The sequence below is a fragment of the Cebus imitator genome, unplaced genomic scaffold (genome assembly GCF_001604975.1).
Source record: "Cebus imitator isolate Cc_AM_T3 unplaced genomic scaffold, Cebus_imitator-1.0 Scaffold444, whole genome shotgun sequence".
Taxonomy (NCBI): domain Eukaryota; kingdom Metazoa; phylum Chordata; class Mammalia; order Primates; family Cebidae; genus Cebus; species Cebus imitator.
In genome coordinates this window covers 3495396-3519314 of record NW_016107759.1, presented here as the reverse complement: position 1 = coordinate 3519314, position 23919 = coordinate 3495396, and the positions used below count along the sequence as shown (strand labels likewise).

Genomic DNA, 23919 nt, shown 5'->3' with positions numbered 1-23919 from the left:
ACAAAGGACCCAAACTCATCGTTTTTGATGGCTGCATAATATTCCATGGTGTATATGTGCCACATTTTCCCTAGCCAGTCTATCGTTTACTCAGGGGAAAGTGCATCTTTGGCGAAAGTCTGTCTCAAATGAAATGCTTTTCTACTGCTTCATCAGCTATTCTCTGCCGTAGGGATCCTGTCGTTAGTTAAACAGCACTTAAGCACCCCAAGAATGTGGTTAGTGATGGCACCATGTGAACTGAGAACTGATCAATTCTGCTTAGATTACAGTTGACTTCACAGCCAAAGATCAATGTTTCAAAGTGAGAGGATCATACAAAATAAAGGTAGACAGCTCATGTTTTCAAACTACACAAACGTTAGTGAAAGTTCAGTAAGCAAATGAACCAGTGACTGCCTAGAAATATTAATCTTGTCTCTTTACTATGTTTCGGGGGCCTTGGCTAAACCATTCAGACTTGATTTTAAAAACTGTATGTAGGATGAAAGGAGAAAAATATAAAATCACACACCATAGTTAAAAGAGATTGGATAGTATATGTAGTCGAATCTTTCCACATAAGAGTGTTAGTATGGATCAGGCATGTTTAAGTGTGCATTTGGATACTGAACTCTTTTAAACCTGTAAAAAGCAAAAACCCAAAGGTCACACTCAGATGCAACAATCGATTCCCCTTTTTGTATGCTAATATTTTCCTTTCTCTTGTTTCAGAGTGTAGCATTGCACCCTGTAGGTAAAAAATGTGGACCATCTAGCTAAGACGAGAACAAAACAGGTAAAACATTCCTTCTATGTAAAATTTACTGGGGGAAGGCATTCCTTGTTACTTCAGGGTTGAAAAAGCTGAGGCTTATTTTTCATTATTGCTAAATGTTTTAAGCACCTGGCTCAAAATACACTATATTCTAAATTTTATAGATAATTTTATTTAATAAAGTGCTTTAAAAAGAAGTCAAAATTCAGATGTTTTTCATAATATAGCTAAAAATAATATGTTCTCTAAAATACCAAATCCATTTTATGGTTAATTAACTACAACCTAAATTACTCCTTAAAAGACAATAGGAGACAGAATCTGAGCCAGTGGTCAGAATAATTCCTTCCTTTGGGTTTAGGAAACTAGAGCTGAGTAGATGATGGAGAAATCCCTGTAATTCCAGAGTACCCATTTTCGTTATCTGAATTACCTAGCATATTCATAAGAAAGCAAGTTGAGGGTCTATAATATGTTCAAAACATCTAAGTCCTTCTCTCTATGTTGCCAAGGTCAGTTAGCAGGATCAGCAGCTTGTGAATGCTCATGTGAATTCTCAGCATGGATTTTTTTAATATAAATTCTCCAAATTGGTTATAATCATATAAAAATTTGTTGACTGTTTTGCTCTTCATTTATTGGTAGAATGACACAATAGCCTAGATTTCACAGAATGGTACTCATTTAAAATACTGTCTAGTAGTTTTCATGAGTGTTTTTGCATTAAAAAAAACTAACAATTTTATTTTGGAAAGTAAGTTCAAATTAGGTATGCTTGATGTATGAGTAGGTTAAGGGCCTTAAATATAGATCAGTGATGACTACAGAGTAAGAGCGCAGTTTATTTTTGGAATACACCTCTCTCCGTGAAGTGCTACATAAGAAAAGCCAGGTAAGGAATGCCGGTAAAAAACAATTACCTGGTTTCCACTGTGGGTATAAGCATTTTTCAGGGGAACATTTCCAGTTTGAAAAGAAGGTATGATGAAAATACCACCCTCTTCTCCTAAGCACATGCTCACAGGCTTTTTTAGAGTCAGGATAATCTCAGCAAAATTTCCTTCTTGAAAATAATATTGAGTGGTTTTCTGACCACATAGTGTCAGCTAAAATCAGTCAGATTTGGTTTTCCATGTATATTCTAACTGCAGCTGAACTCCAGAAATTCACGAATTGCAGTAAGTGCCATGATCTTGATTTAGATTCCAAACAAAGAAAGGCAACAAAAGCTTCTTCCTCATACTTAAGTTACAGCATATCAGCAGTTTAGACACCCATATAAATGACTATCCTCAGAGGTTCAAAGGCATGTCCCTGTGTCTGCTAAGCTAACCCACTTGTTCAAGTCACTCTTTTTATATTTGATTTCAAAATTTTCATGAAAGCAGAGTGCTGCCTTAATTTATCTTTGGAGTGAGATGCATTTCTGATTCAACTTAATTTTTGGATGGAGAGATGATGGAATGATTTGTTTATGATTAATGAATTCAGTAGAGTTGATTTCTAAAATAGCACAATAGCTGTGAGTGTGTATCATGTAATTTGGAGCTTATAATAATTAAATTACTAACTTATTTTAATTAATCACAGTGAATTAAAGGTATTTGTTAATGATATCACTATTTCTGACTTGCAATTCAGTTTTTAAAAGAAAATAAAAACAGCCACGGAAGTGTTCATAGCCTTTCTTACTTACGTCATAGCATGTAGCGGGCAGTTTTTAATGATGTATTGTTAAGTATTGTGATATGTTACCTTTAAGAATCTGATTTTGCCTTATCGAAATCATAATATCTGAGGATATGAATATAACTCATTTGTTTTTACAGTCAAATTTTAAAAAATGAGAATCACAGTCAAAAGAGCTATTAGTTGAAGTCTCCTTTACAATCTTAGGCCAGGAGCCCTTTAGGTGACTCTCATTCTTTCATTCATTCTGTCACTCTGTCAAATGGCCTTTATTGAGCATGCATGCTGTATCAAGGCATTCATTACAATTGGTGAACAACACAGTTTCATTTTCTGCTCTCATGGAGCTTACATTCTAGTGATGAGTAGGGAAAGCAAATAATAAATAGCTCTGTAATTACAACTGTTGATATATATTATGAAGGAAACACACAGGTTGGAGAGAGTAATAGGGGAGATATGCCTAGGGAATTCTTTCCAAGGCATTATGTTTGAAGTTCAGACTTAAAGTTTGAGAAGAGTCAACCATTCATATTTAAAAAGGGGAAAGACTCAGATGACTGGGTTTTTATTTGAAAACTAAGATGCACATGAATTCACTAGGAAATAATGAAGTAATTCATTTTAAAATAATGAATATAGTGAAAAAATAGCAAAACTACATCTTGGCAATATGAGTTGGCCGTGTCCCCACCCAAGTCTCATCTTAAATTGTTGTTACCATAATCCCCACATGTCGTGGGAAGGACCCATTGGGAGGTAATTGGATCTTGGGGATGGTTTTTTCCATTCTATTCACATGATAGTAAGTTCTCTCGTGAGTTGATGGCTTTATAAGCGTCTTCCCCCTTCACTCAGCTCTCATTCTTCTCCCTCTTGCCACCATGTGAAGAAGGACATGTTTGCTTCCCCTTCTGCCATGATTGTAAATTTTCTGAGGCCTCCCCAGCCCTGAGGAAGTGTGAGTCACTTAAACCTCTTTCCTTTATAAATTACCTGGTGTTGGGTATGTCCTTATAGTAGTGTGAGAATGGACTAATACACTTGGTTTATTCCAAGAAGTCATTTAAATATCTTCCCATAAAGGAGTTGAGTTGCTTAACCAAGGATAAAACTATAGATCAGGCAGGGCGTGGTGGCTTCTGCCTGTAATCCCAGTACTTTGGGAGGCCCAGGCAGGCAGATCACTTGAGGTAAGGAGTTTGAGACCAGCCTGGCCAACATGGTGAAACCTCGTCTCTACTAAAAATAAAAAATTAGCCAAGAGTGGTGGTGAGCGCCTGTAGTCCCAGCTACTCTGGAGGCTAAGGTACAGGAATCACTTGAATTTGGGAGGTTGAGGTTGCAGTGAGCCAAGATCATGCTACAGAACTTTAGCCTGGGCATCAGAGTGAGACCTTATTGAAATAATAATTAATTAATTAATTAATTAATTAAAAAATTAAACTACAGGACATAGTACTACAACACACTGGGGAAAACGAACATGAATCTGAAAGAGATGTGTTTTAGTTTTTGGTTTTTAATTGTTGCTGATGCATGCACCTGGAGAAATTCCTAGTGACTCCAACAGGGATTTCACTGCCTTGGATTCAGAACTTATTCATTACCAGCAGACAAGGAATGACCAAGGTTAATTTAAGACCCATTGTAAGATGCAGTGGCAGGTCAGGGTAACAGAGTTCATATTTCCTGAATATAATGCTTGACTCACAGCTGCTTTAAATCAAGCAGAGTCTACCTGCATCATAAGAAGTATTTAAAAGTAAAGAGTGAAGACTCCCACGTGAAGGAAAAAACAGCTTGAATCATCAAAAAATGTACAAGGAAATTTAAAATTCAGTAGAGACATATTTGTTGACATGGATAGATGGCCACTATACATAAAGCAAAAGGAGTATAAAACAATGGCTGGAGTATGGTCCATTTATGAAACTGTGTGTCTGCATGTGTTTCTATGTGTCTACACAAAAGGATCTCAAAGGAAATATTCTGAAATGCTAACAGTAATGATTTCTTGGTGGTAGGCTTTTGAGTGGTTCTTATTTTCCTTTTACACATTTCTGTGTTTTCATTTTCCACAATGAGGATGTATTATTTTTAAATATAAAAAAACTTTAAGCCACAGGATTTAGTTGTAGTAGTGAATAATGATTTAAAGAAGAATTTTTTTAGTGTGACAGGTCTCATTTTTACTGCATGCTAATTAATTATAAAGGACACTTTTTACAAACGTAGAATATAGTTCAGATGCCATGATTTGGTATTTGGCCAGGGCTGAATTACCAAATAGTCACACCAGTATGTGGCTAGGCCATTAATGAAGAAAAAGAGACATCAGAAGTTAGAATATTTGAAAAACAAATAAATACTTTTGCTATTTCAGAAAAATGTAGAAGCATTTGTTCAGAGAAAATAATCAGAAAATCGTTGAACTGATGTACACTTATTTTAAGACAATATCATTTTTACCTTTAAGAATGTGTAGGTGGAGAGATAATTAGGACATATAGGTAGGAATGGCATAACTTTTTTCAAGATTCAGGACCTACAGGAATTTTAATCTGATCCTAAGCACAGAAAAATGGTCACCTCCTAACCTCTATGTCATTAAAAATAACAACAATATCTATCTATAAAATAAGTGCATATCAGTCCAACAAAGTTCTGATTTTCAAGCAAACAAATGCTTCTAGGTTCTTCTGAAATATCAAGAAGGCTAGATTTTCTTTAAAATGCTTTTTTTGTGTGAACCCCCCTTTTTTTTTTTTTTTTTTTTTTTTTTTTTTTTTTTTTCCAAATTCAGTATGTTCAAAGAACAAATTATGGTACCTGAAGTAGTCAAATAAAATGAGCCACACAATGCAGATTAGTAAATTGAATTAAAATTATTTTACCAATTAAAATTCAAATTGGTAAGATAATTCACTACCTTTCTACTATGGTAGTTTGTACTCATGAAATTATTGATCCATCCTGTTACACAATTTACCAAACACAAATTTGGACAAGTCTAACCTCCCTAAATCTGTTCCCGTTTATTTTAAATAACTGTTATGACACTAGCTTTGTTGATATGATTGAATTAAAATGATAGAATAGAAGCTGAAATTGATGGAATATAAAATAAAAAATAACGATGGAAAAATGACAGAATTAAATAAAATTGTATTAACATAAGGTGAAGGGATGGTACTAATTACAACTACATTGTTTTCATCATCAACTATTTCATGGGTGTATATCTTATATTCTCCACAGAAATTCTTTGTTGCTAACATATGCAAAGTCTCCTAGTCAGGTAAAAGCTCTACAAATAGTTGTTAGTTAATTGATTAATTTATCCTGCTTGAAAGCACATTTTCCCTTGATAGAATAATAGTGGAATGTGTAAACAGAGGGAATTGTAGCAGACTTCAAAGAGTAACAACCAAGTATAAACCTAACTTTTTGTTTCAGTAAAAGCCCATTATTGTGTTATTTATGTTAAAACTTCCACAATAAGGCTCCAACCATGAGAAACAAAGCATTAACTTTTGATGAACCAAAAATAAATGTAGAAAACTATTTTACTCTCCAAATATTGTCTAAGTCATTCTGAAGCCAACTTGCAGAAGGTAGATAAAATAAAAATATGTTCTGAAGTCACTTGAAATAAGAAATATCCTATTACAAAATGAGAAAGTAATTAATGGGTGTCCTAATTAAAACAAATTTTACTAAAGCTTACATACCAATCAAAATATTTAATTTCAATATTACAACATGAATGACATTTTTAAGATACTGTTTGAGTGGAAGATTAGTTTGTTAAACAGCACATTTAAGCATTAATTTGTACATATCTTTCAAAAAATTTATTTTTTTTAAAAAAATCAACTTGATGGCTCTTGAATTATTTTGTGTCAAGATCCCCTTAAATAACACATTACATTTTTCAAAATTAACCACGCAACAGAAAATAATTTTAATATACACATTTGACATCACACTCCAAAAAGTTGCTGAGAAAGGCCTCTATGAACAGGTAAATGTTCAGTTTCCCGCATTCTGGCAGAATTACATGTAAATTTCTCTAGGAAGACAATCAGTTAATTTACTTGCAAATACCTAGATCCTGTAATTTAGAAGCCAACTACAAAATGGAGTCTTACTGTTATAATCTAGAAGTGCCTGATCTTAAACAATGAACATACTCTCTTAAATAAATGACTTACTCTAGAAAAAGCAAGAGAAGTTCTTGAGAAGGAAATCTAGTCCATCCTAGACAAATGCATATCTAGGTCATACTTAAGGAGGTTTTGATGAGAAAAGAGTGTATTGCTTTATCTGATTACCCAGTTGACTACTCACACTTACAATGAGGAACTTCTACAATTTTATATTTCTAATCTTCATAATTCCTCATAAAGTTGAAGCCCATTGACCATATTTGAGGTTCCAAAAAATAGCAATAAACAATGTCCTGTGCTTATGCCCCATGTTCAATTTATCTGAAACAAATGATTGTCATATTTCAGTTTTCTCTTCTCCAAATGAAATAATCCTAGTTTTTTAAAAAAATCTGTCCTCAGAGAGTTCAACTTTTAGTGCTTAAAACATACTTCACTTTTCTGTGGCCCCTTAGCAAAGGCCATATAATTGTCTTAAATTGTGGGGTCAAAAGCTAGACCTGTATTTCTATCAGGGTAATAGCTGACACTTGGCAGAAACAGGCTATCTACAAGGAGTTTTAAGCACATGGCCTAAGGGATTCACCTCTGTTTGAACTGTACCAACTTTGCCTCTAAAATGACATACAAACAAAAACTCAACAAAAAAGAAACAAAAACAAAGTCCCAGGCTATCTGCTTTCGTTGCATGAAATGGGGTCAACTAGTACAAATCTTAATTTTTTAAGTTTACTATAGACATATCTAACATTGTAATTTTAGGAAGTCAAGAATTATCACTGAAAGATTCAGGATGCAATGTGTTATACAATTTTGATAGAACATACAAGCCCAGTATCTCTTTCCTTGCCCTAATTCATATAGTTGTTACAATTAGGCGCATGGTAGCAGGAGTTTACAAAGCTGTGGATCTATAATATATGGCATGCCATGAGCACATGCACAATTAAGTCACTAAGGCCCCTTCTCAAGTATAAACCAAAGAGAACAATTATTCTCAGAGAAATTAAACTTTAAACCTGATTCAAATACATATGAAAATTATAAATGTGGTTGGGGGTGTATGTAGAATCATAATGCAAGGCTAAAGCCCCAAACAATTGTTATTTACATTGTAAAAAATGTCTGTACTAACAATGATATTGTCAGAGAAGAGATTAATGGATAAAACTATAATAGCCCATGTGGTGAATGTAATATTACTCATACATTTTACCTACAAAAATTTTTCCAGCTTTACTTCAATGAAATCCATTATCCTGGGTGGGAATGGAACCTCCTTATCTCCGGCACCATTAGTCTCCCGAGCTGCCTTAAAGCCTTGACATAATAAAAGGTCAAGCAGATCCCAGTGAGCATTTGTAAACTACAATGGCCCCCCATTTCAGCTACAAGCCACACACATTCTCCTGCTCAGCTTTGCTCACTCTCTGGTTTCATTTCATTGTATAAGCAGACTAATTTAGAAATGGCTGGGCTAGGGTACTTGGGAATACCTAGATTTTCAAAACAATCCTACTTTCCTACTTAATCATTTGCAGAAGGAGACCCATAATACAACATTTGGGAGAACTATAAAATGGTGCCTGGATACTGAAGGAATGAACAGCAGATAGCAGCACTATTAAATAAAATGAATGCATTTCACCTTCCAGCTTAGCTGTGCTTCCTGGGACACAAGGCACAAACATGAAAAGGTTGGGGTGGCATTTCCAGAAAACTGATTTGCTCAAACATTCATTTGGCATGATGCTAGAAACAAAATAATACCACAAGCCGCCTCCCTTTCCCATCATTGTGAATTTGGAATCCTCAATATCACCCCCCACAAACCCAATTAAAAATAAAGAGGCAGGCTATGAATTTGCATCTAGTTCTATGATACAGATCAAATGATAGGCATCTGTTCCAATTGGTCACAATAAAATTAAGAGACAATAACAAGAGTAAATTTCACATTAATCCAAATGAAGCCAATGAATAATAATACAAACCAGAAGCATAGTTTCAAAAACATGCAATTACTTTCAGACATACAAGGACATAGCTAACCCATAAAAATGATTGCAAAGCACACTCTACATATAAATATCCTCCATAAATGCAATATAAATGCTAAGTAACACGTGTATATATGATATGTATATCCATAATATATACATGTATAAGTTCACAATCAAATCTATGTATAAAATAAAACTGGCTCTGGCAAATGATTTCTCAACAAGAGTACATTAGAATATAAAATAGAATGTGGAATTCTGGGGCCGCTTTTTCTAAACAATCAATGAAATAAGCAAAACCACCTTAACATGAGTCTGGGAAGCTTATGAGACACCGAATGTATTTCTGAAGAAGGCCCAACCCTGTATGTGAGAGCTGCAAATGAAATGATTCCTTTCAATAACACCCTCTTCTTGGTGTTAGCTCCTTTTCCAACCCCTGATGCTGTTGCTAAGCTTAGGAAAAAAGGCACCAAGTGGCTCAGTCTGCATTCTGAGCCAGTTAGAGATAGAATCAGAACAGCATTTTTTTTTTTTTTTTTTTGGCACCAAGTGGCTCAGTCTGCATTCTGAGCCAGTTAGAGATAGAATCAGAACAGCATTTTTTTTTTTTTTTTTTTAACACAAGCGGTTGTCTTCTCACTTCTATGTTCCTGGCAACCTTCCTCTCCCTCCATCACTCATTTCTGTCTCCACATCTCGCGCTCCTAGTCTGAGGCACGGGAGTCATTGTTCAAGTTCAGGCCAGAAATGTATACACAGGTCAAATAATAACACACTAAACCAAGAAGGGAGCCCTACTGTTTCCTACTCACCATGCTGAGACCCGGAGAAGCTGTTTAAAGGAGGGAGAGATGCAAACTGAATCCATTTTCCTTGTGACCGAGTCGGATGAAGCCTCCGAACCCAACATCAGCAGCGGCTGCCGTTTTTTTCTCTCTGTCTCTGGTTGGCGATGGTGCGAATAGGAACCACCCTTCCAGCTGCACTAGAGTATCAGCAATAGAGGCGGCGGCGGCGGCAGCAGCAGCAGCAGCATCACCAGTTGGGCCTCCTCCCTCTCGGAGGATGGGGTGAGCTTGGAAGCAGCCAGGAACTTGCAGCAGACACCTCCTCTGGCTCCTCCTCTCTCTCCCCCTCCCCCAGTGCCCCACCCCTGCTGCGGTAGAGGCTGCTGGGCCGGCAGCTGCTGGTTGCCATGGCAATGACCAATGATAAGCGACCAAGCTAAGGGGGAGGGGAGATGGGCGAAGCAAGCTGCAGGGTCTGGAGGGGAGCGAATTTGTGCTGCTGCCCTCTGGGATGCTCTTGATCTCTCCTACCCTGGACTCCAGGTCTTTTGAAAAATGGGGCGAGGGTGGATAGGCGCGGGAGGAGAATAATTAAAATTTAATTGAAATCTAGGTCGAAACATACGAAATAGCTTAGCTGTTTTTTTTTTTTTTTCATTTTCTGTGGTTTTCCAATAAAATGAACGAAATTTACCAGCAGATAAATGATAACAAATGTGGAGAAAATTATGTCGCATGACAGCAGATTATCATTACTTCCAAACGTGTTGGTCCTTTATAGCATCTTTTACTCAATACCAGGCAACAAGGTTGTTAGAAAGCAAACGGAGTGGCTGGACTTTGTAATAAATTAAGAGTCTGGTTGATTCCTTTGCACTACTCCCGGCATGTTCTCAGGTGAGTTACTTGGTTTTACTGTTTTTCCAGCTGCCCTTCTGAAGAGGACCTGGAGGTATTTGACACTTCCCTGAGGAAAAGTAAGTTGGGATAGAGGACACTGAAATCCCTTTCAACGACCACGATTCTCGGTAGCACCAGTTGGTGGACAGTTCCCAATCTTTTTTAGCGTCAAACTCCTGGAGCGTTCCATTTCCTGCAGACACTTCCTGCCATTTTCATGGATGCCCTTTTGGAGTTCCGAAGTCAGTTGGCAGCCAGGGTGGTGGGTGTGAAAAGGGGAAGTGAAATCAGTAGTGTCGAGGTCTAGGCGAGTTCTGTCTCTATGCATTATAGATGACACTAGTATTTATCTCGTGCAGGCTTTGTAAAGGTTGAATGAGATAATGCACTAAAAACACTTGGCATATAGTAAGCACACAGTGTACAATAAATATTACTATTGTGGCATAGTAGCAGCCACCTCTTAATCTAAGGGTTTAAGGGGAATTACGTGGCAATTTCAGGTAGGAGAAAAAATTAAGCGAGAAAACGCAAAATACGTGATAGCCATGGTGATGATGGCAAAGACAGAGGCCCTAAGAGATCGAATGTTCTACACATTTCGATATTTGAGGACATCGTAAATCTAAGAGGAGTTAGATACATTTCCTAAATTCACAACTGATAAACGACGGAGCCGGAACTAAAATGGACTCTTATAACACTCACATTTGCTCTCCAGACCACTACACTTTTCTGCCACTCCTCCATAAAATGGAAATAATCTCTGTTCTTAATCCACAGATTATTTAAAGATTCAAATGGCATTAACACAAGTTTCAGAGTCAGACGATCTTGGCTCCGTTCCTAGCGCCAGTATTTACTCTGGGTATAACTTGGAACATATTTATTAACTTTCTCAAATCTGTGATTCTTCATCTGTAAAAAGAAATAATCATAGAATCGCATGAGTCATTATAAAAATTAAACTAGATGATATGTGTAAAATATACAGTGTTCAGCAGATAGAAAATATTCAATAAATGTAGCCATAGTTACTTGTTACTCATTTGTAAGTAACTAACATTAAACCATGAGAAGACGGACATTTTCCTGCATGGTGTCACTCTTGATGTCAGGGGCTTATTCTAATAAAACTGACTTGAAGATACCTAGGTGACACGGGAAAGAGTTGCAGCTCCTCCCCAGTACTTGACCCTGGCTTCCCATCCACTTGGTGGGAAAGCCTGCATTCTGCTTTGTGCAGCCAGTGTCCCCTGCCTTTTGTCAAAGCCTCAACAGCCACACAGCCTGCACACATTTCCAAGTCAACATCACATATGTGTGATGTGTAGCATAAAGGAATAGGTTGTGATCACCTCGCTTCTTTTTGCATTCCTGTATTTTATCTTCTCCACAGAGGTGGTCTTGTAAGTAAGCAGGGCAGGAAGCTACAGGCTGTAGAAGCTGTGACACACTAGATGACAGAACCCTCCGCCCTGTCCTCAGGACAGCATTTCATCCTTTGTTCTAGGAGCTGACTGGCTAAGGTGAGTGATTCTAGTTTTCTCCTCTCCTCCCATTAACATAAAACAATTGGTCAAGAGGCAATCGGTGGAGAGAAAAGTTTGGTCTTTCCTATTTGAAGAAGTCTCCAATTTAACCATTCAAATACGACTTTCTTATTTCTTTTTGGTCACATCCAGGTAGCACTGTTATCATTATTTAATAATAGTTTTCCCTTATTTATTGCAATTATTTATGATTTATTTAATTTGTTATTTATTCATTTTTAAGTGAAATTTGTCTCTGACTTCAGCAGAACATAAATGAAAATTAACATGGTAAAGATGATGGTCCAGGCCCAGTGGCTCACGCTTGTAATCCCAACACTTTGGGAGGCTGAAGCAGGTGGATTACAAGATCAGGAGTTCAAGATCAGCCTGGCCAACATGGTGAAAACCTGGCTCTACTAAAAATACAAAAATTAGCTGGGTGTGGTGGCGGGCTCCTGTAATCCCAGCTACTTGGGAGGGTGAGGCAGGAGCATCACTTGAAACCGGAAAGCTGAGGTTGCAGTGAGCTGAGGTCACACCATTTGCACTCCAGCCTGGGCAACAAGACCAAAGCTCCATCTCAAAAAAAAAAAATAAAGAGAGAGAGAGAGAGATGATGGACCCATAGGAAGGAAATGAAAACAAATTCTCAATTTTTTTAGTAAAACAAAGACTTCAACTTTATTTATAATAATTTTTAATTTAAAAAGAAAAAAAATCACACCCCTCTTTTACCATCCCCTCTCTTACCATGCTCTGTTTTTCTATATACTATATATAAAATTAATAATAATATACTATATGATAATGTAATACAGTATGTTATCATATAATATAGCATAGTTTAATGTGGTATGCTATACTGTAATATGTATAGCATTACTACTATATTATATATAAGTAATATACTGTATTCTTTTGTGTGTTATTAAATTTCTTTATTCGTTTCTCCCTGTTAGAATGTAAACTGTGAGAGGGCAGGGATTTTTATTTTTTTTGTGTGTGACTAGTGTCTGGGCTATATTAGGTGCCCATAAATATTTGCCAAAGAATAAACCAGTAAATCAATAAAGGAACAACTTTCTGCATTGAATCATGGTTCTGTAATTTATAATAGTATAATTTGTTCAGATATATACTGTTGATATTTCTCACAATTAAATTCTGAGATACTTATACTAATTACCTTATTTAACACACATGCATATTAACATAATGTTTATCTGACATAGATTTTAAAAATACGTAGTTATTAAAGTAAAAATGTTTGCTCATGTATGAAATCATCTAACCTGTTTAAAGTCATCTAACATATCCTAGTCATGTCTGAAGTCATCTAACATATCCTCAGTGGGTAGGCATGGTGTTTTTTGGGAAACACTAATTTTCTTCTAAGAATAGTATGAATTGTGACCAAACTGTCTGCCTCTCCTGGGACTTTTCCAACTTTGACTTCTGAATTCTGTGAGATGTCTGAAAAAGCACAGGGTACAGGTCTTGGCTCCAAAGTGGCATTACAATCTCAGGAGATAATACAGCATAATGGGAGGAAGCTGCAAAGTGTGGGCTCTGGAGACAGACTTGCTGATTGAATCCAGGCTTTACCATTTCTCTTCTGAGTGACCTTGGACAAGTTGTTTTATTTCTTTATGGCTCAGTTTCTTTGTCTGTATGACATGATAGCAGTACCTACCCCACTTAGTTACTGTTCTGTGTGATTTGTTTGCACTATGAAATATCATTTAGTATTATCTGATAGTGCTTGCGGTGCAGAAATCTGGGAGTGGCTTAGCTCACAGCTTGTGGCTCAAAGTCTCATGAGGTTGTAGTTACACAGGTGGCTGTGGTTGCAGTCTCAATTGAAGTCTTGACTGAGTTCAGGGATCTGCTTCCAAGGTGACTCCCCGGGTTGTTGAAAGTCTGTGGTCCTATTGAGTTGTTTTTGAATTTTGTGTGTGCAAAATGTTAAGGAGTACCTGGCATGTAATAAATGATAAAACAAAAATCAATATTCTTATAAACACAATGTTATTAACTATGGTTATGCCTACCACATTTTTCTGGATGTTTCCAAATCACTCAGATCACTTGGGATTATTCTAAAAGCTTGCTGTTATGGCTGCAGACCAGCTGTTAACAGATAATGAGGAATTCTGAAGATACTTATGTCACACTTAATCAAAAGTCTGATTTCCCCAAAAAGAAGGCAAAAAACAAAGGCATTCATAAGTGACTGTTGTTTATCTTCTGCCTCCTTTATAAGAGATTATTAATATATTATATATTTACAGAGAACATTAAATGTAAGCAGTAAGGATCTTCTTGCATTTTCTAAGAACAAGGATCTCATTCTGACTTCATTGTATGTCCTTTATCAATAGTTTCAGTACGCAAATATATTAGAAGAACTCTCCTATGAACTCTACACTCTTATGGCCAATGATCTGACAGATGACTTCCTGCATAGCAGATAGACACTTCTGTGTTTGCTCAGTCTATTATCACTTGAGGTTCCTTTTTTGCCTCAATTCTTCAACCTTTAAAACTTATCCATTACCTCCTTCAGTGCATCTTTACTGATACCAGGATTAGCATTGAAGCTAGGGTTTCCATTGTACCGTGATGCATCTTAACTACACTTATGGTGGTGAATGGAAAATATCCTTTTCTTTGTCTTTCTCTCTTATTTTAGTGCAAGCCCTTTGAGGTCAAGGTTAAATTTCATTCATTTACTTATTGTTACTTAATCTAAGAAATGTTTATTGCTACTTGCTATTGTGTGCTGTTACTAAGTATCAGAGATGTAGCCGTGAGTCAGAAAGCATGAGAACTCCCCTCATGGAGCTTATGGTCTAAGAGGAAAGAGAGGTTACATAATTACTTAAAATAAATTATGTTGAGCACTACAATGGAGAAAATCAGGCAGCTCTGACAGCAGATAAAAGAAAAGTACAATGTAGCTTGGAATCCCAAGGAAGATATTACTGGAGAGATTGTGGGGTGAAGTGGAAGCAGGTGGTTTGGAATATGCCTGTAGGTCCTGCTATGCTAAAGAACATGGCATGCTGCTCAAATGTTGTTTAATCCTAATTCCTAGCACAGAACATGGTACCCATTATGTGCCACCTACCTGTTTGTCAAAATAATCTGCCTTCTCCATCTCCCAACACACATAAACACACAACTTCTTCCCTCCATTTTTCTTCTGTTAATTTACTTAGGGGATTAAGGCTTGTCAATAGCTATGGAGCTGACAAGCTGTGTGAGATAAGAATGAATGAAACCAGGCCAGAGGATTAATTCTTCTAACAGTAGAAAAAGAGTTATAATGTTTGCAGCAACCACTGCTCCATTACAGATTTATTAAGTAAGATTTACATGATAATACAAACCTTTGCTCTGAAGCTAAAACGAGAAGCAGTTTTTCCCTTTCAGGTCCTGGACAGTTGTATATCACCGTGGCAGATAACACGTGGGTCTAGGTTACCAAAAAATCAGGGACACCAAAGAAATGGGAAAACTTTTTTTTCAATGACCTTTCCCAGAATTTTACAATTCAGAAATTCTACAAATAAAAGCCAGTGTGATTTCAGTATAAGTTTTATTGTAACTGTAGTTTTTATTTTTCGTTATTTATGGGAAGCACCATACTTTTTATAATTTTTACAGTGCTTAGGGACTCAAAATGTCTTATTACAGCACTGAGAGTAGAGAACATGAGCCAGAGAGTACAGTAAACACATGCATTCCACAGAGAAAAAAACAGACATTAGCTTTTGCGCTTGTGGAGCTTAGAGTCAAATGTATGGGATAGCCAAAGAACAAAAAATAAACCACTAAAATAGTAGCAAATTTTCACAAGTACTAGGAAGCAAGGAAAGAATGGATGAAGAAGGACTGAGGGTAGGGAAAATGAGAGTGACTCACTGAGGAGTGACATTCAAACTGAGAAATGACATTTGAATTGCGCCAGTCATGTAAAAGCTGAGAAAAGAGAGTTTCATGTGGATGGAGGAACTCCGAAGGGAAAGTTAGGAAGGAGAAATACTTTTGAAGGCTGAAATATGGTGAGCAAGGGTGAAACTGGCATGAGGGGAAGTTTGGAAGGTGGGCAGGGGTCAAATTTTGCAGCACCTTGTATCCCACTGTAAATTAATTGGAGTTTTTCTTAATTGCAATGACCCGCCATTGCAGAATTTACATTTGGTTTAAAGTATTGTGGGAATGAACTAGTGGTTGGGTGAAAATCAGTTAGCGTGCTATAATAATTTCAGCCAGAGATGATACTTGTTAGATTAGGGTCGATATGGAGAAAATTGGACTGTTTCAAATGCATTTTAGAGGTAGAATTCTGGAGATTGCTGATGAACTGGATGTTGGGGTTGAGGGAGAGGGAAGTGTCAAAGTTGACTTCTAAGTAGACAACTAACTTCTTCCATTTGGAAGGATACACGCTCAAGGTTCAGTTATTACCTTCTGTAATGAGGAAAGGCCTCAGAGTTCTGGCTTTGGGAAAATGTGGAGAAACTTGAAGATGTTCTAAATGCCCAACTTGTGGGACCCCTCTTTCTGCCTCCCCAGGTTTAGTGCTTTTGAGAATTAGGCATGAACAACTTGTCAGTGGATCAGGCAAATCATCACTGAGCTTATGCTACTGCAGTGAAAGCAACTTCACTAAAAAGGGCAGGTGAGGCCTGGAGGAACATCATGATTTTCATTCGAAAATTCCTAAGGACCTTAGACGTGGGTTGCCAGTCACAAATGGCCTTCCTCTATCTACTCAGAATGTGCTTCCTCCCACAGCTAGCTTGGCCTCTTCCTCGACTACAGTCCTGATCCTGTTACCTTCCGGCCACGTGACCTTGTACCTATGTCTTCTGGGCCTCATTGTCCTCATCTATGAGGCCAGGACAATAACTGCCTTTGCTATTAACTGGAGATTTAACTGAATTGTGTTTGTAAAGATCTGAGCACATGTCTGGCATGTAGACAGATCTCTTTAGTTCCAGCTGTTCTGTTACATAACACCCTTCCCCAGATCTGAATCTTCCTAGTCTTTTCCTTCAGGACTTCAAGTGTTTGAAAATGTTTTCCAATATCTTCCACCTCAAGACACCCAGATTATCTTTTAGGTACTTCAAACAGCTAAGTACTTATTTTCCTTTGAAAGACATGCCAGGTTGGCTGGGCACGGTAACTCACGCCTGTAATCCCAGCACTCTGGGAGGCCGAGGCAGGTGGATCATGAAGTCAGGAGTTTGAGGCCAGCCTGACCAACATGATGAAACCCCATCTCTACTAAAAATACAAAAATTATCCAGGTACGGTGGTGCGCACCTGTAAACCCAGCTACTCCGGAGGCTGAGGCAGGAGAATCGCTTGAACCCAGGAGGCAGAGGTTGCAGCAAGCTGAGATTGCACCACTGCACTCCAGCCTGGGCAGCAAAGTGAGGCTCTCTCCAAAAAAAAAAGACATGCCAGGTGCAGACAGACTGATGGACAAAAGGATTGTTGGAAGGTGGAGCTTACAGATTTCATGGTCTGTCTCACATATTTATGAGACAGTTTTCTTTAAATATTTACATTCTGTGTTTACATCTTATTACTATTTGATTTGTTTCTTACAGTTGATCTGAAGTGTGAAATTGGGAGCCTGGAGATTGCCAACACTTCCATGTTGGCAAAATGCACAAGGAAGGAGATCGAGTTTTGTGGGTTTTTTGTTTTTCTCTTTATCCCCGCCAAGGACACAAAACTTTGTGAGCTAATCTCTGAGATCTCTGTGTCTGCTCACTGCCTCACTCCCTCCTCATGGGAAACTTTGCTTAACATGTTCTTGGCTTTAGCTACTGCTACGAGTTGAAGGTCTTTCTCCTGAGATGTCTGAAACTAGTGTGTTTAATTCTGAATGAAAACTTTGGAAGAAAGACAGGGCCAAGCCAAGAGAGAAGGATTTATACTTCAGGGCAGCAGGTTTCCTCATATTAACTCTTTTAAACCTCTTTTACGCTAAGTCCAAATACCTTCTCATTTCTCAGCATCCGTTTCTCCTTCTAATACATTTCTTTGATTCTTAATAAAACTCCAATCCATTTCTCAAATAAATCTATTAAACTCTTAACTATGGCCGAAGTATAATTCTCAAAATGGTAATACCAGGATCCTTAGGCAAATGCAAAATGAACTCATGTCAATTATTTTAATTATTTAATTAAATGTTAAAACTGGCCCGAAGTGCATTTGAGAAATTAGATTCTTATGGAAAATGTACAAATAAGAAGACAAATAAGAGCAGGTACTTGTTCAGCTCATTTGTGCTTCAAGCTTGAGATAAAATTTTATGCATAGGATTGATCTAATTTATGACCCTGAATAAACTAAGCCAGTGGTTGACTTTTTGAGGTCATAATAGCCAGCCTTTGTATCACCTGAATCAACAGATCTATGAATATTCATCGATTTGCTTATACCTGTGAGAGATCTCACATTGGATGTTAATGACACAATTATGTGATCCTGAAGTTGGAGAAGTACAATTTCATATCCTTTTTCCTAACTTTCGTTGATGTTGCCAGATTGTGTTTTAAACCCATCTGCTGAATCACAATATGCCCAAAGTTAGATATTAGAGTTCTTGTTTCAGCAATGTCTTCATCTCTTACAGTACCCTCCCACCTTACAGGTATACATTTATGATGAAGAGATGCATAACCAAAAATAGAGGACAAAAAAGGAAAATGGATGAAAGCAATGCTTTCAGGTAGACTGTGGCACTGGACCCTGAGCCAGTCTTGATCCAGTGACAGTGGGGGTGTGAGGCATGCTGTACTCTGTGTGGAAACTGAAAGATCCCTTCTACTCAACACATTCACACACTGGGGCCGAAGAGAACCTGCTTTGACAGCTCTTCTAGAAGAAGGTAAAGATGATGTTCCCACCTCACTCACAAAGGTTAACACACAGGGGAAAGAGCTTTCTCCTTCTCTAAAAGAGCATAAAGTAGGGGTGAGAGTGAATTCGCTTTACCTTGAAAGACACTGCCAAGCATTTTGGCCTGACAAGGACTGAGGACATTGGTGGCCAGGGTGAACTGGCCGACCACTGTGCCACGGAGGAGATGAGAACTCTTGCAGGGTGGCGAGAAGCCCAGCAGACCCTGTGTGAAGCGCTTGAGAAGCAACAGGAGCTGCATGCTTAGCGGCGCTGATGAAGGACAGGTCCTCACATGCAGAGGCCAGAGGCTGCTGCACTGATTCTTGAGTTCATATAATAAACCTCTTGGGGACTTTTAGAGTGATATTGAAGTGGAAGATGTGGAGGGCAGTTAGGGAATATGTGGCGCAGGAATGTGGTCTTTCAGTGTGAATACCTCGGGGCTCCTTCATTCATCCAGGTGAAGCAGAGCTTGCGATATGAGGTTACACAGCTATAGTTGGGTTTTTGTTTTTTGTTTTTAAAGACAGGGTCATTCTCGGTCACCCAGGCTGGAATACAGTGGCAACACAATCATGAGTCACTGCAGTCTCAAACTCTTGGACTCAAGCAATCGTCCTGCTTCAGCCTTCCAAGTAACTGGGACTACAGACAAGCACCACCATGCCTGGCTAGTTTTAAATAATTTGCAGAAATGGAGTCTGATTATGTTGTTTAGGCTAGTCTCAAACTCTTGGCCTTAAGTGATCCTCCCATCTTGGCCTCCCAAAGTGCTGGGATTATAGGCGTGAGCCACCCAAATAGTTCTTGTTAAACTCCTTTTCCAGTCTCCCACATCTTCCTTGCAGACAGGTAAGCAGAGTGTGCTGTGGAAATGCAGCAGAGCGCCATGAGACATCCCTATCATTTTACTTTTCGTGCTTCATTGCCTCCACGTTAGAGCGCTGCGGGACAGTGGCAGGAAATACAGATGGTTTTATTTGAACAGCTTGCCCATGCCTATATTTCCTGTTAATCCTGTGGTTTGTCTTCATAGAACAGAATTTCTTGAAACAGGAAGAAAAAGAGAGGAATTTTTGCTTCATAAATTCCCCTTGATTTGTCTAGAGTTGTCTGGCAGAGGCCGTCAGGGCTTCAGTGCTCAGAACTTCATGCTTCTACTCTGTTCAACAGAACTGTAAACACTGTGGACCCTGCTTCTCTAGGACCCCTTCCAGTGGCAGCTTCCCTTAGAAAGCCTAACACTATGTGGTCATTGTTCTCTACAGGGTTATGATGACTGTGCTTCTGGTCAATGCAGAGAATCAGTGGACTTTACACCACAGAGAAACTCTTGCAGTCACTTACATCATCCCAACTCTATGCAGATAGAGATTTTACATTATGATGTAGAAAATTGGACCTGGCCCTTTTCCAGAGTTTTGAATATTTAGGTTTCAATATGAGAGCAGAGTATTAGTGGTAAAATTCATGACTGTTCTGTTATTACACCATCTTCTTGTCTCCTGAAAGGCCTGGTATGTACAATGTCATGAATAGCGAACTTTCCCTTCCCTTTCATCCTATCATATTATTCTAGGTGAGGCTTTCAAAGTTACTACATTAGAAGAAAATTAACATGAGTGAGAAAAATGTCACTTCTTTCTGCATTTCCAAACAGCTCAATTTCAAATCTTTGCTTATTCTATGTATAGTCACTAAATAAGTGGAGACCCAGAAAGGAGGAATAGGTTACATAGTTTTGTTACTATTTTCCCCAGATTCCCGGCAAGCTGTGATCTGCCTTTGTAACATGGAGCATATTGAGAATCATGCAAATTCCTCTGTAATTCTAGAGATTTGCTGGCCTCCACAATCAAGAGTATATTTTTATTCTTCCTTTTGATACAATGGAGCAACTAATGACTATCTGGTTCAAACACCTAATTATTGGAATTAAAACACAGTGTGAATCAGAGGCATTGGAGCTTCTAATATTTTCTCCATTTTTCCAACTATTTCTGTTTTGGCCCTGGGATATTATAGCATAGAAAAGTCACAGAAGAGAAAAATGCTTTGCATTATACAATGCCCTAATTTCCCAGAATTTTCTGGAAAATGGCCTGGGTCTGACTTTATGCAGAGATCATATGTACAAAGACAAGAGTACATTTGTTTTACATACCTTCCCTGAAGGAGAAGTCTTCATGAACCAGACCTAAGTATGGAATATCAGGCTTAGAAAGAATAATTTATACCTAATTCCTGCCTCTGTGACCAAATTAGACCAAGTTGAAGGTCTGGCCTTTTATAGATCATAATAATAATGTTTTCTATTTCTCGAATCAAAGGTTGTAATAAATATTAAATTCTGTTTTTTGAGCCTCTATCCCACAGATTATCCTGAGTAAGGTGCTATAAACAAGATTTTAAAAGGAGATTAAATGAGACTAAGATAAAGCAGCTTCTGGCTACTAACGTCCCTTGTGCTTCCCATTTATTAAAAATATAAGCCTTAACTAATCTATTACAAACTAATTCTTTGCTTCATTCAGGGTCCTCAGCCTTCATACTTTCCTCCATTTGACACCCTATTCTCAGATCAGACAAACCCATGTATAAAACAGAGGATGAGAAAATGAAGATAATTGAGACTAACAATTCCAACTACATGATAATTCTTAGTAATGTCTTACTAAGATTATTCATAGTAATTTTTTTTGTCCAGGGACTAGTTTGAGGGACCAAACTTAAAGAGAAAACCTAATGCTATTCCTCTCCTTTTCCTTTAACATGTGCGTGAGTAGTATGTCGCTAATATTCCTACTGTCATCTCCTCCACCCACACCTTCAATAGAGAAGTGACTCCATGACTGTTGTCAGGATTTCTGTAAAACCTTCAGTTCTGGGGAACTGCAGTTGGACGTGGATGAGAACTGCAATTGGAAACTAGGATTCCACCTTTATTCTCCAATGAAAAGGCTTTAGAAGACATCTCATTTAACTATTTCTCCAGTTTTGTTTCAATTAAAATTTTACCCATGAAATGCTGAGTCTCACCTCTCCCAATACTGTCCCCAGGACTTTGTGAGTCTAACCATCAGAGCCAGGATCTTTTCAGATCATGCCTTCTAGGAAGACCTTTACTATGGCCAAGAATCATCTCACTGAAGATAGGCAACAGAGGAATAATAGAACCATTGGCTTCATATCATATACATTCTCATCTCTCCAAGATCCCTTCCCACTCTAAATTTTCTTTTGGCAAAATTTTAGATGCAGTCTTTAAATGGAGATTTCTCTTTTTTTCATTGAGCCACCTTTGAGCACACTAGAAGTGTTTAGCAGAAGTATTAATAATCCAAAACTTGATATCAGGCACCAATCTTTGAGACAAGGCTTCAGGTCTGTCTTAGGATTTGCGCTGACCCTTCTTTTTATGTCTCCCATATACTTTAGGGCAGATGGACAAAGTTTACTGGGAAATACTTAGCCTACCTTCTCTTAAAAGCTACAGGCATAACTTCAGTCATAGCTTGCCACACTGAGGGGAGTCCTTTGTGACATTTAGTCACCCTGTGCCTCCACTTTTAAGTGGAGCAGTGAATGTTACCTCTTCCCAGATCCATATGAGTCTGGCCTTCATGACTAGAACTGATCATTGGGAATTGTCTTGTAAGATCAGATTATCATAAAAATAGCTTCTGTTGATAAGCTGTGGAGGAACAGATACTCATAAATTGCTTGTGTGAACAAAAGTTGGTAGTGAGATGGGGGGATGAAGAAGGAAGAGAGAGATTGCTGATATACATATGCCAGCTCTGTCTGCTCAGAGGGCCTGGTAGCAATGATACAGCAATATCCAGAGCATGAATTCTAAAGACCATACTTCATTAAAATAAAATAAATCAAGACTTGTTGGACAAATGACTGATTCCATAGTTGGGGCAATAAAGATAAAATGAGCCTGGAACATCTTGCTATTGTAGAAAGTAAAGAAGTACTTAAAGAAAGATGGAAACACTTCAAAAGTCAAAGAAATCATCTCAAAAGGAGTGGCATTCACAAAATCTGAAAGAGTTTGAGCATGAAAAATAATAACAATAGTAATGGAATGTAATCCATATAATAAAACTAGAATCCATGACTCCATGCTTTCATAAATAAATAAAATGAAATAAATGGGAAGGAAAGAAAAGCTTTTTCTTACAGCAGAATGCCAACTAATAACTATAAAAGGAATTATCCATCATTTGGCAAATCATCATTTAGCAAACATCATAATAATATTCTAAGAATGAATCATCAATGAATGCTAAAACTAATGGGTAAATGTTTGATGAGGAAGAGGATACTTATAGTGTCTAAAACTATATCTCCACAAGGTCCCTTCACCCCGATTCATTACAAGAGGAAAAGTAATAACTTTACAGAGAAGAAACCTAGTTGGTACCGGAGATCCCCCTTATCCTTCGTTTTGCTTTACACATTTTCTGTTACTTGCAGTTAATTGCAGTTTGAAAATATTAAGTGGGAAATTTCAGAAATAAATAATTCCTAAGTTTTAAATTGTGCACCATTTTGAATAAGTTGATGAAATTTCTCATGGTCCTACTCTGTTCCACCTGAGACATGAATCATCCATTTGTCCAGCATGTTCATGCTGTGTACACTACCTGCCTGTGAGTAACTTTGTAGCTCTGTCAGTTAATAGATCAACTATGATAAGATTGCAGTCCTTGTGTTCAAGTAACCCTCATTCTACTTAACAATGGCCCCAAAGCACAAGAGTAGTAATGCTGGCAATTGTTATAATTGTTCTATTTTATTATTAGTTCTTGTTTTTAATCTCTAACTGTGCCTAATTTATAAATTAAACTTTATCATAGGTATGGATGTATAACAGAAGACATAGTATACAGACATATCTCATTTTATTGTGCTTTGCTTTATTGTGCTCTGCAGACATTGGGTGTTTTACAAATTGAAGGTTTCTAGTAACGCTATATGGAACAGATCTATTGATACCATTTTTCCAGAAGCATGTGCTCATTTCACGTCTCTGTGCCATATCTTGGTAATTCTTGCAGTGTTTCAAACTTTTCCATTATTATTACACCTGATAAGGTAATTTCAATATTTTTTTTTTCAGATGGAGTT

General features: G+C 37.6%; 1 protein-coding gene and 1 long non-coding RNA gene across 2 annotated transcripts in view; one reads left to right on the top strand and one right to left on the bottom strand.

Annotated features, from left to right (window-relative positions):
- The window catches only part of JAKMIP2 (janus kinase and microtubule interacting protein 2), a gene marked incomplete at its 3' end in the record, with an annotated part of 163351 nt that extends 153598 nt beyond the window's left edge, over positions 1-9753 (bottom strand). The window contains exon 1 of the mRNA XM_017511171.2: positions 9437-9753. The remainder of the gene's footprint in view (positions 1-9436) is intronic.
- Positions 9754-9871: 118 nt separating this feature from the next.
- On the top strand, positions 9872-11832 carry LOC119468515. Its single transcript, XR_005197208.1, has 3 exons — positions 9872-9955; positions 10340-10389; positions 11712-11832. It is a non-coding gene; the product is annotated as an uncharacterized LOC119468515 (long non-coding RNA).
- Positions 11833-23919: the final 12087 nt, after the last annotated feature.